General features: G+C 36.0%; 2 pseudogenes; both read right to left on the reverse strand.

The window, feature by feature from the left end:
• Positions 1-8,984: 8,984 nt before the first annotated feature.
• On the reverse strand, positions 8,985-13,261 carry LOC148821779 (uncharacterized; annotated as a pseudogene).
• A 77-nt stretch (positions 13,262-13,338) lies between these two features.
• Positions 13,339-13,990, reverse strand: LOC148821780 (general transcription factor II-I repeat domain-containing protein 2A-like; annotated as a pseudogene).
• Between the last annotated feature and the right edge of the window lie 2,005 nt (positions 13,991-15,995).

Here is a 15,995-nt window from a genome sequence, read left to right on the forward strand (position 1 = left end):
ACACCCAGGGGTGCCGAACCAGGGAACTATTTACATGGAAAACAGGCGATCTCCTCAGACTGTATGCCCATTTCACTGTGGGACAGCTGCACTGGTCAGCGGCCTTCCTAAACCCCGACCTGACCGCTTCCACTCCTGTCCTGCCCTTCACCGTATACGCCAGCCGGGCACTCTTAGGCCTATGCCCGGGGCGAATGCGCTACAGTATTATGGACACTCTATTGACTTTTTTATATTTCTAAATATCACAACATGTTCGAATCTAAGGCATTTATTAATAACTAATAGTTCCAAACTGCTACTGATATCATCATCATCATCAATATGTGAAAAATGTGAATCCTGTTTTTTTTGGTCTGTACCTCAAATCCTGCTGAACTAAAAATTAGACACAAGAAGAGTATTATTGGACAATGTTGTGAGGCTAAAGAAATCAATAACGATATTAATTCAAAGATCTAAATATATTTAACACATACGCCTGATATTAGAAGGTGTGTCTGCTCGCCTGCGCAGTGACGTCACCGTCTTTCCCTTTGAATACCTAGCAGGGACCTGTGCCATGTTGATCCCTTTAGATCTCCCTTCAGATTTAAAAGGTTATTAATATCTTCAGTGTCACATTAACGTTGGAATGTTCTTCCAAGTGTAAAAAGAGGCAATACGCAACGTATCTCCTTCATAAATTTTCAGTTTATAGACCGTATAAAATCATTTTTTATGAATAATGTCTTCCGTATCACATTAAAATTGGAACGCTTTTCACAGGTGTAAATCCACCTGTTTTCTAGCCTCTTTATCCAGGTAACAGTTTCACAACTCATCCTCCCCCCTGCCTGTCTGACTTTCTTTTTAACCCTTCTGTGCCCAGATTGCAGCAGGTAAGATATTTTTCCAAGAAAAAAAGAGAAATTAAAAATTAAACTAATTTTTAGTTTAGCAGGATTTCAGATGAAAGGCAGTGACGTCAAGCAAGCCCAAATCATAGTTTAACCCGTTCAGAGCCTACATTACATTTTAGCGTTTCATTTTGAGCTGAAGACCCTCACACCTGTAGAAGGCTTCACAGCCGAAACGTTGCGTTTTCTCTCTTCTCTTTTAAGCATGTGTACAATGCTGTAATACAATTTAAAATAATTAAAAGTCTAAACAGTATCAACTAAACTCCATTAATAGAAGTATCGAGTGGTATTAAATAAATATAGCTTTTTAGTATAGATTACACTTTTCTAAAATGTATTTAAAAAATAAAAACGATTACAATCTAATCTTTCCACGTTTGATCCCAGTATCCCAAGAAAAATAAATCTAAATGGGGAGAAAGCTATGCTGAAAGTTTATTAAGATACTTAGAAGACAAAGATAACGATTTACGTTACATTTGTCAGATTGTGAATCTATAAAGACATTTAATTAAACACGCGTTTGGGATTTAAATCAAAATGGGGGTAACGGGGACTCTCTCTCTCTTATTATCAACACTAGTTCAATTGTGGTTCTTTTGATTTCACGGAGGGCTTCTCAGATACTGTAGTTGGGCATTCAGGTAGATTTCCAGGCGAAATAAAAACAGGTTTCGATAGTTAATAACCACTTTTTATGTGCGAAACCCGGGTGATTTCTTCCTCCTGATCAGCTTAGAAATCTGTGTACACTGTAAGGTTTTTACTTCTTAATTAAATGTTTAAAATACACATTTCGAATAGAAAAAATCATATTCCGTTGTCTTCCTGGTATGTAGAACAGATCAGCAGGTCTTTTTTCCCCAATCAGAGGGGTGTCAGATGGTGTCAGCCAATCACCATTCAGAAGCCATGCCATAATCTCTGGTATACGCACACCCCAGAATTTTTACTTTTTACTGTGTGATAAAGAAATTTTAAAGGCTACTTCTTAGCGTATATAAGAAAGCATAGATAAAAAAGCTTGGATTCTCATGTATCTGATGTACCGCGCATTTTGAATGGCTGGATCTATACCCACGTGAACGCGAGAGCGCTACAATATAATGCCTGAAAAAGCACATTAAAACCATAATGCATCGTAAGTCACCATGATAAAAACTTTGATCCATAAAATATTTATAAAGAGGGTGGAATACTGTTGTGTACATTTTCATATTCATCTATCACTACCATCTACTGTGTGTAGATTAGGTATGTATTTCATTACAGTACTGTTATTTACCTTTGGATTTTCTCTATGTGGCTGTAAACGTGAAAGAGGCACATCACGTTCACAAGTTCCAGTATAATAGCAGTTTAAAATAATTAAAAGTCTTAACAGTGTACAATTTAAATTCTATATTTGGAAAAGATTGTTCCTCAGCATTGAGCGGGATTCGAAACCAGGCGTGTTCTGGTGACAACCCAAATGCTTCACACGCCACGATCAGCTTTCCCAGCTCCACCCGGCAGTTTTACAAAGTAGCGCACTCACATAACTGAAAATTTCGAAAATGCTGCAGTCTACCGCAATCTGCTACAGTCTCGCGCAGCCACTGGACTGCGAGCTACTGCAGCACATTCTGAATGGCTGGATCTGTATTATAATGGGATTTGCTAGAGTACTGTATTTAAAAAGCCTTAGTTGATCATTGCTTAGTAAAGATTTACATTTTATTAATTCTTTCAGAAATTGTGTATTAGCTGGGGAGGGGTGTTTTTAGTTTATAAACAGTAAGAAATTTAGAAGGCAAGCTTGAATTAAATGTGCTAATTATATGTACAGTATGCCCATTTGAAGTTGTTCTGTTCCTTTCATTGTATCATTTACACTTTCCAGTGATCACATTTACTCTTTGTTGCATGTAATTATAGGTTTAATCTGCTTGGTTCCTTTATTTTTTCAATACATTCTCCTCATAATGAAAACTCTTACCAAATCTTTTTCCAAACTTGAGCATGATTGTGTGATTTTTGCATGAATTGCGTGTGTTTTTGCAAACATTAATACACCATTGTAATGTGACTTTTTTAGTATTAATTTCTTGTTAGCACTGTGTTGTTTAACTGTTACTTCTAGAATAGTTAGAGGAAAAAATAAAAAATGAAGGCAGCAGCCAAAAAATTATCAAATTTTTTAAACTTTAAATATAGTACGAAGCAGGTGATGTAATACTATCTTAATGCTTATTCCAACCTTCATTTTTTCCTGTACTCTTAGCAATTTTTAGCCATTTAAAATAGGGTGTTACTATTTATATTGTAAATAGTGCCCCTTTTTATCAGAAAGTCACTTTTATACTTCCTTCATTTTATGTTATAATTAGCAGACTTTTGCAATTCTGGTCATGGATTTCTAGCCAATACAGCCTAAGCATGTAAAAGCACATGTGACATCTTGCAGGATGCTCAAAGTGTAAAGATCTCCTCTTGTAGCTGAAGTTGGGCCTTGTTGCTTTTGTATATGATTGGTTTGAATTTAGGCAATGTCATTAGGATTACTCAATATCTGACCTTGTGATAGTGAGTGGTGCCATTAAGAGAAATTCACCTATTAATGGGAAAGACCTGTAGAATATGGGAAACACCCATGGAATGATGCATTTTTCACACTTTTTTAAGAGTTCTTTTTACTATACCCTTACTTTTGACTTTTGACAACTGATTCTCTGAACCCCCCAGGTCTGCAATATCCCTGCTTTCCCCTCAGTACCTATAGGTGTAGTGTCCCATCACAAAAAAATACAACAAAATCTATTCAAATGATATCCAGATGTTGCAGAACACATGATGTCATAATTGCTTTCAGAGGAAGTGAAACCAAATGAACCCAAAGTGTTTCAAAATAAAACAATATGAATAAAACATTCTGAATGAAAACCTACACAAGATTACTGAGAAACAAACTATAAGCAGCATATTATAAATCAAAAACATCTAAAACATTTAATTGTAATTATTGTGGTAGTGTTGTAGCAGAAGAGTGGTTTTTGCTCTTCAAAGAAAAATGTTTATTTAGTGCAGAATTCTATTAGCGAAAATTCTAACTTACAGTATGTGACCGTGAGTCATTCTTTGAAAGTCATTCAAATCACTCTGGCCTCTTTTTTTTGTTTTCTACGTGTTTATTTGCTTTTATATATGATATGTTTTTAATAATCAAAATCTAAAATAACTTTTCTAATTAATATTTAGACACAATTTCTAATAATTCTACATACTGTATGTAATTTAAAAAAAGATAATTCTGGTAGTGTTTTGTCAATATTTTATCTTATTTGTAATTGTAATTAATTAATTCTGTGTTACTAGTACAATATCCATACTGTACAGTATGATTAGCACAGGAAAGCACAATGTTTACTAATGGATTAGTAAACACTGGATTTTTATTACTAAAGTATGATTTGTCTGACTACCATACGAAGCTGAAGTAATTTAAAAATTCACTATACCAGCAGGCAGTTTAACAGTGTAGTGCGGTCCTGTATGAGATAATTTGAAAAAAAAATGGTGAGATGAAATTTGTCATGTTGTGGTGCTTGATGTGGTATACCTCCTTACTCCTTACACATTTTTAAAACTTTGCAGACCCAGAAACACAGAATGTTTGCTTTGTAAAATGAAAGCACTACTAAAGTATTTTTTTTATCCTATTGCATTGTTATCCTAAAAATTTTACATTACGGTAGATGTAAAAACAAAGACTGACACTCCAAGCTTGGAGTGCTGTAATGGGATTTTTAAAATAAGTGGGATAACATAATATGGTACAAACTAGTGCTCTTTATTTTTTAGTGTGAGGGAAACAAAAATCCAAAATACACCATAAACCAAAACCAAAGCCTAAGCTCCTTTTTGATTTTATAGCAGACTTCTTCCAGTTGCCAGCTAAGGTGCTTACCAGCTTCTTAAACAATTGAAATGTAAGTCAATCTGCAGGACGCCTCTCAAAAACAAAAAGTTTTCTTTGTCCCTTGGTCAGCTGCTTCCTTCTCATGTTCCTACAGTGAATGGAGCAAATATGTGTTTGTGTTCTGTGCCTCAAAAGAGTAGATCAACCAATGACCTGGGAAACGTCTTCCTGGTTTTTAACCTGTCACATCGATTAATTGTCTTCTGGCAACTGGTTAGGTGACTGTGGGTAGAATCTCATTTCCCACAGGCTGGGAAATAAGGTTCAGGCAAGAATGTACATTTTGTCTGAGCCTGTTGCCCTCTTACAAAAGGTGAAACACTTGAGTTACGTATGTATAAAAAAACATTTTATGTTGAACTTTTTTTTCTAATATGAAACTTGCAGTATAAATCTAGTGTTGTTCTTTCTAAAGGTCTGGTCTTGCTTTTGATTTGTTCTCTTTCAAGAATTCAAATGGTAAAAAAGCTATTCAGTCCTTTTCAGTTGTTGCTTAAGTCTTCAACATTTCTGCTTTCACTACAGGTGGACATGCAAATATATACTCAAACACAAAACCTAAACTTGATTATTTTAAGCATGGAGTGGAAAATGTGGTAAAATAATATTTCTGTAAAAGTCATAATCCAATTATATTACAAAATCATATGCCTACAATGTTAGTCAAATTTGGCAATACTCAACAAAGTGTGTCAGTTGAAAGTCAAAAGTTTTAATTTTTCTAATAACTAGTGCTCAGGTAGCCTGAAAAAACATTCTCTTAAATGTCCCCTTAGTTAAAGGTCATTGGAAACTGTTAACACTACTACAGCAATTGGCCCAGAGCAAAAGTGAAAACAGACTGATGTGCAACCATATAATCATCATCCCTACTGTACTGTATGATAATGAAATGTGAACTAGAACTTAAATGAGTGAAAGATGCCCTCAGTGACATCAGTGTTCTCTCCCAATCAAGTATCAGAAGCACTGAAACTATGATCATCTTCTGTAGGTTCTATTGGTTTGGTTATGTCATTTGCATGTAAGACTCTATGATTCCAAAGGTTCACTTCTTAACCACACCAGAGGAGGCCAGAAAAAGTGTTTCAAAAATATGATCAAAGCAAACATGAAGGATGATTTTTATGATTTTTATGGCACAGCATACAATCAAATATCTCCTAAAAACAAACCTGCTCAGTCTGCCAGACAGTGTGCGCATCCTGTGCTGGCCTTATCAGTCACCTTTGGATTCATGCTTGACTGGAAAGTATACTCAATAAATGAAATACATGGCCTACAGAAAAAGTAGGGTTTTGAGTTTGGAAAATGGCCTAAGGTTTAAAATTATACTATTACTAGTATAGTATTATATAGTATATATTGCTAGCATATAGTACTAGTATACTATTATAATAAGACACACTATTACTGAATTTTCAAACATAAATTAAGAAACAAAGAAACAATTTGCCAGCAGCCATATCTCCCTGCAACTCACAACTGGCAACCCAATGAAGCTAAGCAGGTGTGAGCCTGGTCAGTACCTGGATAGGAGACCTCATGGGAAAAACTAAGGTTGCTGCTGGAAGAGGTGTTAGTGGGGCCAGCAGGGGGTGCTCACCCTGTGGTCTATGTGGGTCCTAATGCCCCAGTATAGCGACGGGGACACTATAGTGTAAACAGGCGCCGTCCTTCGGATGAGATGTAAAAGCAAGGTCCTGACTCTCTGTGGTCATTAAAAATCCCAGGGCGTTTCTTGAAAAGAGTAGGGGTGTAACCCCGGTGTCCTGGCCAAATTTCCCATTGGCCCTTACCGATCATGGCCTCCTAATAATCCCCGTCTATGAATTGGCTTCATTACTCTGCTCTCCTCCCCACTAATAGCTGATGTGTAGTGAGAGTTCTGGTGCACTATGGCTGCCGGCGCATCATCCAGGTGGATGCTGCACATTGGTGGTGGTGGAAGGGAGTCCCCATTACCTGTAAAGCGCTTTGAGTGGAGTGTCCAGAAAAGTGCTATATAAGTGTAAGCAATTATTATAATTATTATTATAGGTCCACAGTTAACATTACAGTACCAACACACTCATACAGTTTTATCCAAAGCTCATTAAATACTAGTTTTAATATGCATGAATGTAAAAAAAAACACTATTTGTATGTACTTTTTTTAGGAAAAATAATATTTCTAATAGCCATGGATATCCCTTCCCAAGATTGGATTTAGGATTTTCCTTTTTTAATCTACCTATTGTACATTGTACGTCTGCAATATGATCCACTAAAGTATACTGAAAGGGGTTATTTTCTTATGGGATCTTTTGCAATACCATCAAGAATCCTGTTTGAAATAATTTTAGTATAAAATGTCTCATGCAGAATATTCTGGATGTGTGTACAATAATTGTTCAAAAGACATACTGTTTATAGTGTGATGTCATCATAAACTTTTGTTATGTTTCGAAAACATCTTTTGAAAAAGTAATTTCCCATCCAATTTTTGGAGTTGTGGAAAAAATAGCTGTGCTGCAAACTTCACACTCTTTAAATCAAGTTATTAACATACAATATGTAGAAATAACTGGAAAATCAAGAATCCTCATTTCTGCATCTGACAGAACTTGACACAGTATTTTGTCATAAAGAACAAGAACAAGATGCAAAGTTGGAGGTTAATGTCATTCTTACCTATGGATGTATGAATTCTAATACAAGGGGATTTAGAATTTAAGAATATTTTTTAAAGAGAAATTATTTTATTTCTCATTTGTGCCTTTGCTATTTCTCCCATAGATAATTGTGATGAACCACTGGTATCGATGCTGCCACAGACTTCCTTCGAAAGTTCATCAAAACTTTCTGCAAGTCATTCGCCTCGCTTTGCCAAGCTTAACAGAAGAGATGGTAAGCTGCAGATGATTTGATATCACTTTTGTCAGGGTCAGAGACCTGACAAAATGATTCACTCCAAATTAAAATTAATTCATATACTGTATGCTTATATAGCTGTGGGATATTCATGATTCTTTACATTTCACATAATCACAAATCAATGTTAGTATTAACTAAACGTACTTAAGTAAGTTAATACTTAAGTAAAACATTCAAGACATAAATTTTATATCTTTATAAAGACATCCAGATATCATTCAGGCATCAGTACATTTTGTACCATTTTATTGAGTGGTTATTTTGTCATTTATTTTTCTGAATTCACTACTTCATATCCTAATATACTCATTAGATCAATATTCCTAGTTCATAGTTAAAAAAAACATGAGCAAACCAGAGATGGAATGACCTTAAAGGGATGCTACTAATGCTACTACATGCTAAATGTTGCTCCCTTGACAGTGGAAGCTTCAAATTCAGCTTGGATTTTGTGTCCTTTCACATATTGTCTATGCTATCCCACAGCAGTTTCATAAACTTCACGAACTTCACTCATCCCTGTTGTGTTTTGCAGTTTGACAATTAGATGCTTAGGGGTTACTCCGATTCATCTATATAGAATGATTCCAATAATAGCAATGCCTCCAGTTTTTCTGTTTCTCATGTAGTGTTTGATTTAGTCAGGAAACTCGAAATCCTGAAGGCAAAAGTAACACTTGAAATCCTGTTTGCCTGAATGCAATTACAATGACTCACAATCAAAACACAATTGCCAATGTTTTATAAAACTGAACATATATTTTATATAGTTCAGGTGGGTAGCTGCGTCACCATCCGTAGTCTGCAAAAGAACAAGTAATAGGTTTATCCTATGCTGATAAGAGAAGGGAGAAAACACAACTTTTCGGCTGTGAAGCCTTCTTCAGGTGTGAGAAAGACAGGGCAGACAGCAAAGATTAAATAGCACAGAAGAACAAAAGCTGGGAGAGGGGAGGAGCCAGGAGGGCCAGAGAGGCAGAGAGGCCACTCAGGAAGTGCAAAGTGCAGAAGGGTAAAGAAAGGTGTGAAGTCAAAACCTGCATGATAATAGAGAAGATTACATGAAAACAAGTCAGCCATTGAGAGAAGGGGGATGGTGTGAACCTAGTTTCAGGATGAGTTTAGTTTCTGTTGTTTTTCTGCTATGGGAGTTGAGAAGCCCTTCTTTGAGAACAGAGAAGTTATGGGCTTGGAGAAATCTTTAAACTTCACATCCCGAACATGTTCTCTGAAGCGGTCTCCTAGTCTCCTTCCGGTTTCCCTAACATAGATAGCTGGGCATTTTTTGCAGGAGATACAGTAAATGAGGTTCCTGGAGGTACAGGATGTCATTTGGGTGATCTGTAATTAACCTGAGGGGCCCTGAATGAGTGTGTTGTTAGATATGTATTTGCAGGTGATGCACCGAGTGCAGTCAAGGGAGCTGTGAACCAGAAGTTGGTATGTAGATTGGGTGGTCGGCGGTATGAGATAATTGGGCGGTTAGAAAAAAGGGTATCGATGGAGGGAAAGCCCTGTAAAATGGAGTAGTTGTTAATAATGGTCCCGGGGATAGAAAGTGTGCTAGAGTGGTAGGGAAGCACCAAAGGAATGCAGTTGTGAGACTGGAAGTTCCTGGTTGAGTTGATGAGCCGAGGGCTGTTTTTGGCCCGGGTGAGGGCCCTATTAATAACATGAGTGGGGTTTCCTCTGTTGATGAAAAGAGAATACATTTTGAGTGCTTGGTTCTGGAAATTCATGTCATCACTGCAGAGTCAATGTAGCCTGAGGAACTGTGAAAAAGGGAGAGAATTTTTGGTGTGAATGGGATGAAAAGAGCTGTACAGGAGATAGCTGTGTGAATCTGGTGGTTTGTAATAGACCGAGGATGACTGTCGTGGATGGGTAACAGATAAATTTATGTCTAGAAACAGAAGAGTGGTGGATGATATGTTAACTGTATATTTGAGTGACGGGTGAGAGTCAGTGAATTGATGCAGGAAGAGCTTTAGCTGGTCAGTAGAGCATGTAGCAGCATCGATGCAGTCATCGATGTTTTGCTTGTAGAGGTCAGGGACAAAGCCAGTATAGGAGGCAAAGAAGCATTTTTCTACCCAGCTGACAAAAATACTGGCATAGCTAGGTCCCATCCTGGTGCCCATGGCAACTCCACTAACCAGGTGATAAAAAAGGTTATTATATGAGAAGGCATTGAGTGTGAGAACCAATTCTGCAAGACACACTAGAGTGTGGGTGGGTGGATCAAGCACTGTGCGTTTGTCTAGCATGTGCTTGAGGGCTGTAAGACCGTCATTGTGGGGAATGATGGTTATATAAAATATTATACTTTAATATTAATACTAAATATCTTATTATTTTATTTGTATTATTCTTTATCATTTTAATTTTATTTTATTAGTTATTATTTAATATTAAATGTTAAGTGTTTAATATTAAATATATATATTTAATTAAATATTAAATATATTTAATATTGCTGGCTTTTTCAATTGTTATCAAACTGGTTAAGATAAAAGATTGAGTTAAAGTAAAGCAATTTAATTTAAAAAAGCACCAGGTTTTCTAAAATATTTCTAAAATTAGCTACTTGAGAATCTGCATACATAGACATTCAATAACATAATTTAAGTGAATTCAGGACAGCAAAACATGACATATGACCATGTCACATTTGAAGTTAAATTAAAAAAAATCAGAATCTCCTTGGAAAAGAAATGAATTACTTAAGGATAGCTCTAGAAAGACCTAACCAGAAACATTCTACAATAAAATACAATACATTCTTCAACAAAATGAAAGACATTTTGAAATTCTGAATGAAACGCTATTTTGAAAGTGGTCTGAATTGAACAAATCATGGGATAAAGACAAGTAGTTATTAAAGTAGCAATGGTCAAAAACTTGCACCAGAGAGAAGATATATTGATGCAGCCACTCAACTGTGCCATGGTGTGATTTGTTACACTGCCCAAAGAATCTTCACTGGTCGAAGAAGATTGATAGGTGGCACTTGCAATGCGTTAGATGTTAGTGAAAACATTAGCTTAATTTAATCTGATGTATTACTTCTTTAAATCCACTTAATATGGAATATTAATATGTAATCATGTAACTAAAGGGATGTTTTGTTAGCTGAAAATAAAAATACATTTCCATTTCTGAATGTCAATAACAATATCAAATAATGAATATAAACGTAATATATTTATATAGCTGGTAGTGGTAGCAAATTTCACTTTCTTAATATAAACATCTGCATCAAAGTGACATGGTCACTTGTGCTTATTTAGAAATGTTTTGACATGCTTAATAAACTTACATTTTGCTGTCATGTTTGTTGCAAAGGAAAATTAAAATTTTTACTTTCATTGAAATGCTTGTAGAAAATGAAAAAAAAATAACTCTTGAGGTATTTAATTTCACTTGTCCAAACTATGTGACACTTAGGTTCAGTGATAGAATTTTCATCTTTTAGTTAGATGGCCTCAGGTTGTATTCCCAGCCAATGCAGAGGACACTTTATCTATGTATTTGCTTAGTATAAAATAATACTAAAATGGTATTTTAAATGTTAACGAACTTGCCCATGCTAAAGTTTTTAAATACGTAGCTCTAAAGACAGGTTGAATCTTAAAACGTCCTTTGAATTGTCTGTTTATTTAAAATCATACGATGAGAAACTCCTTTGATTACTTCTTCAGTTTATAAAAAAATCTTCTATAAAAAAACACATCCAATTATCATGAGATGCTATTTAAAAGCATTTTTAAGAAAATAAAATCCTCACAAGTTATTAAATGAGCACGACCTATTAGAGAGTTGCTAACTATAAACGTCTTTATATAGACAGTCACGTGATTACCCAAAACAGAAGGTGCTATTTCTAAGGAATGAAAGCAGCTCTTATGCTACTTTGCACAAACCGGCATTAACGCATCATTGACAAATGAGACCAGTTCAGTTCTCCTACGCCAGTGTTCGGATGCTGAGTGACTGCTCAACAGAAATTCTCGAAGTATGAACTGATGACTGTACAAAAACAAAAAAGTTAAGCTGTCTAAAAATTGGGTCAAAGATATTACCATATTTAAATATAATTTGTGAAGAAAACCACAAATAGCACACTTTTAAACATCATTGGTTTGAAAGAAAATAAAACTGAAGGTGCATCAATGACGAGATGTCCGGTCCACACACACAGAATCTCTAATTTTAGTGGTTTATTTTAGAAAACGGAAACACGAGACATGCAATAACCGCAAGATTCTGTTTTCCTGATGTTCTAATTTGGTGACAAAGAACACAAAAAGAAAGTGAAACAACCTGTAGTGGTGAGCTAACTGTGAGTAACATAAAAAGATTCAGAGGATCGATTCTTACATAACTCTATATGAACTGATAACTTAAAACTGAACCATTCATTATTTGTGACAGATTAGTTTGCTCTACGGAATTCTATTAAAATTGCAATATAACATTTTTAGAACTTTTTAATCAAGACACATATACACACTATATGTAACATTCTGATATGTTATGTTTTGTTATTTTATCTAAGATATCAATATATGTAACACTGCATAGTATTGCTTTTTAATTCTTTAAAGAGAAACACATAAAAAAGTGTAAGGGAAGAAAAAATAAACTGCAAGGGAATTATGGGTCTTTGAAGAAATCAACAAAAATGTCCAGTCAAAAATATAAGAAAAGGACTATCAAAGTAAAGAGAGGAAGAACTGACAAGCAATATGTAATATATAACTAGAGCCACTATTAATTTACCTATTTTCTCAAATTTGATATAATGCGGTATATATCTAACCAATTATCATGACTAGGCCGGACAGCTTTCAGTTCAACAAAATGAAATGGTAAGTTGGTAATTATGCAGTGGCCAAGGTGATTGACTAATGGCAATCATTTAAAGCACAAAGCTGTAGACTGCATCAGGATCTGTGGTCTCATTACATTTTGAAACTGTATAGAGGGCCACTTCAGGCTGCTGTTACAGATAGCCTATGCCTTATGTAAATTTAAAATCCATTATAGGCTTATTAGTTCAATGTTAACAATAACCTGAGAGAAATACACCCAAATGGCTTCTTGATTAATGACAGCTGTACAGCTGATAACCTCTTTTTGCGAGAGCATTGAAATCCGTTGATAACTGTGTTGTGGCAATCCGTAATACACAGCTCAAGTGGTGGTCACTAAGCGTCACTGATCTGTGACGTGATTTGTTGATGCTCATCAAGCTGAATGTTTGCTCACACACATAAGTAGATCCAAATAACTCCAGAATATTTTGTGCTGCTTGTCGAATATGGGAAAACTTGACCTCGTTCAGTGATGCAAAGAATTCATCCAGCTTTACACAATGAAACTTTTCCTTCAGAGTTACGTCACACTGCCGATCGATCAGTTCCACCTGGAATTCTTGTGCTGCCGTCTCATAGTTGAAAGTCAGAGGACATGACACCAACATTAGAGACCTCTCAATTTAATCAAAGTCAGCAAATCGACGGGAAAATTCTCCATGCAACTTTGTGATAGACTTGTATCTTAGTGCTTGAGCATATGACACATCAATGTCCCAAGAGTGGGGAAATGTGCAAACAAGTGGCTGATCATCTGTTTTGAGAACACGGTGAGCTTAGCTCTCAAGGCATTCACATTCAAGTACAGTTCTGTAACAAAGACACTTTTTCCTTGCAGTTTTACATTAAGCTCATTCAACTGAGCGAAAATGTCCACAGCGAACACAAAGTCGCAGAGCCAGTCTGAATCTCTGAGTTCAGGGAAATCTGTGGCTTTCCCCAGCTTCTCCAAAAAGGAGTCGATCTCTCCTCTTAGCTTCCACATTCGCTTGAAAACTTTTCTCAAGCTGAGCCAACGAACATTTGAATGAAAGAGTAAGTCAATGTGATCTGCGCCAATATCTTCAGAAACTGAATGAACTGATGATGATTAAATCTCCTGGCACGTACAAAGTTCACAAGTTTCACAACAGCTTTCATGACATTTCATGAGGCCCAAAAACGTTTTTGCACAGGGCATCCTGATGAATGATGCAGTGGAGATATATTACCTCTGCCTCAAGGTCATTTTCTTTCACTTTGTCCTGTATTCTCTTCAATAGTCCAGCATTTTTCCCGGTTAGATTCGGAGATCCATCTGTAGTAAAGTTTACTAATTTGCTCCACGGTAGCTTCATTCGGTCAATACAACCAGACACCTTGTCATACAAGTCCGAGCCCTTTGTTCTTTAATAGACTCCATTGATAAAAGTTCCTCTGTAATTTCAAAAGTGTCATTAATTCCCTTGAAAAAAAATAGAAGCTGTGCAGTGTACTTTATATCAGTACTTTCATCCAATGCAATTTAATAAAACTTGAAGTTCTCCATTTTCTTGTTCAACTCACAAGTCAAGTTTTCACCGATTACCTCGACCCGACAAGTAACTGTTCTACGTGATAAACTTATTTTCTCAGATTTGATCTTGCTCTGTAGACAAAGAATATCTGCAGTTTCTATCATACACTCCTTCAAAAACTCCACTTCAGAGAACGTCTTGCTTTGTTTAGCAATTTTATATGCAAACAAGTAGCTTGCTTTTGTGCTGGCCTCTTGGATGGCAGAAGGGCGGAAAAATACATTTTGCTGAGCCTGTAAACTTGCGGCTTGTTTGGAAGCTCTATTAGCCCACTCCTCGCACAACTCCTCTCTAGCATAGTTAGCATGTTTGGTAGAAACATTCTGGAATTTCTAATGACCACAGAGAGTCATGACCTCGATTTTACGTCTCATCCAAAGGATGGTGCCTGTTTACAGTATGGTATGGTCACTATGCTGGGGCATTAGGACCCACACAGACCGCAGGGTGAGTGCCCCCTGCTGGCCCCAGTAATGCCTCTTCCAGCAGCAACCTTAGTTTTTCCCAGGAGATCTCCAATCCAGGTACTGGCCAGGCTTATACCTGCTTAGTTTCAATGGTTTGCCAGGTGAGTTGCAGGGTGACATGGCTGCTGACTATAAGTGAGAGAGCAGTGTGTAAACTTTTTCTTGATGTGATCTGCTAAAATTAAATTTAAAGTGACTGTTATTTAGTCACAGAAATTCATAAACATTTAAATTACATATGTTGTACCAAACAAAGGGCATCAGATGAGAGTTTGTGTGTTGAAAATCGTCTTTATTTCATATGCATATGGGAGTCCTGCATTTGTACACAAGACTTTCATAGACAACATTTAAAGTGTTTTTTTATATATTGAAACAATACAAGAAACACTCCCACAAGACTCTCTGCTTGCATTGTGGCTATATATGGTATTTCTAAAAAGCTGACTAGTACATATATTTTCTTTACTGCCTGCTTGCGTGAGAAGCAGCACCTTCTGCTGAATAGATCATTTGTTACAGGAGAGGTCACTCAGTCATTTCCCTGAGAACTATGCCAGCTATGCGTAAAGACACCATGTGGCTATGTTATCTTTTGAGACTAGACATCCTGAGACGGATTTAGTAAAATATAAGTAAAAAGATGCATAGTCAATAAGATATAATACAAACTTTTAGTAAAACCTTTAGTTAATTCCGTTACATATATGTAATTTTGTAGGGAAAAGCTACACAAGCAATGCAAACCTAAGGAGTTAATAGGAGACTTTTGTCTAGAGCTGAAAAAGTAAGAGGGCTAAAAGAGCTAGGTTGTGCTAAATAATCATATTGACTAAAAATGTAAATAACATTACCTCTCTGCAAGAGCTAAGGCATCCACATTGAAGAAGCATCCTAAGGCAAAGAAAATAAAGAAGGAGCATACAGTATATAAATATTGAAAAGTCATTTGAGACTGAAAAATGAATATTTTGAATAAGCCAGACTGCTCTGAAAAGACAAAAAAAGAAAGAATACTTTCAAGTAGGTAAATAAGAGTGTTTGCCAGAATCATTACATCAGCAAGAGACTGGACAATAAGAGATACACTCAATGTGATGTTTTATAGTAAACCTAGGGAGGCTTCATATACAGTAAGGGGGAAAGTCTAAAACCAATGACTCAGTTAAAAAAACATAGAAGCGAGCTGGGACTTAATTCTTTAATGAAATTAAAGTGGCAACCCAAGAGTTTTTCCTATTTACATGGAACTCATTGCTACTGATACTTTATTCAGGGAAAAGGGCTCTTTTCAGTTAGTTGATTATCAGAACGTTGTT

Source organism: Atractosteus spatula, chromosome 13, assembly GCF_055471065.1.
Source record: "Atractosteus spatula isolate fAtrSpa1 chromosome 13, fAtrSpa1.hap1, whole genome shotgun sequence".
Classification (NCBI taxonomy): Eukaryota; Metazoa; Chordata; class Actinopteri; order Semionotiformes; family Lepisosteidae; genus Atractosteus; species Atractosteus spatula.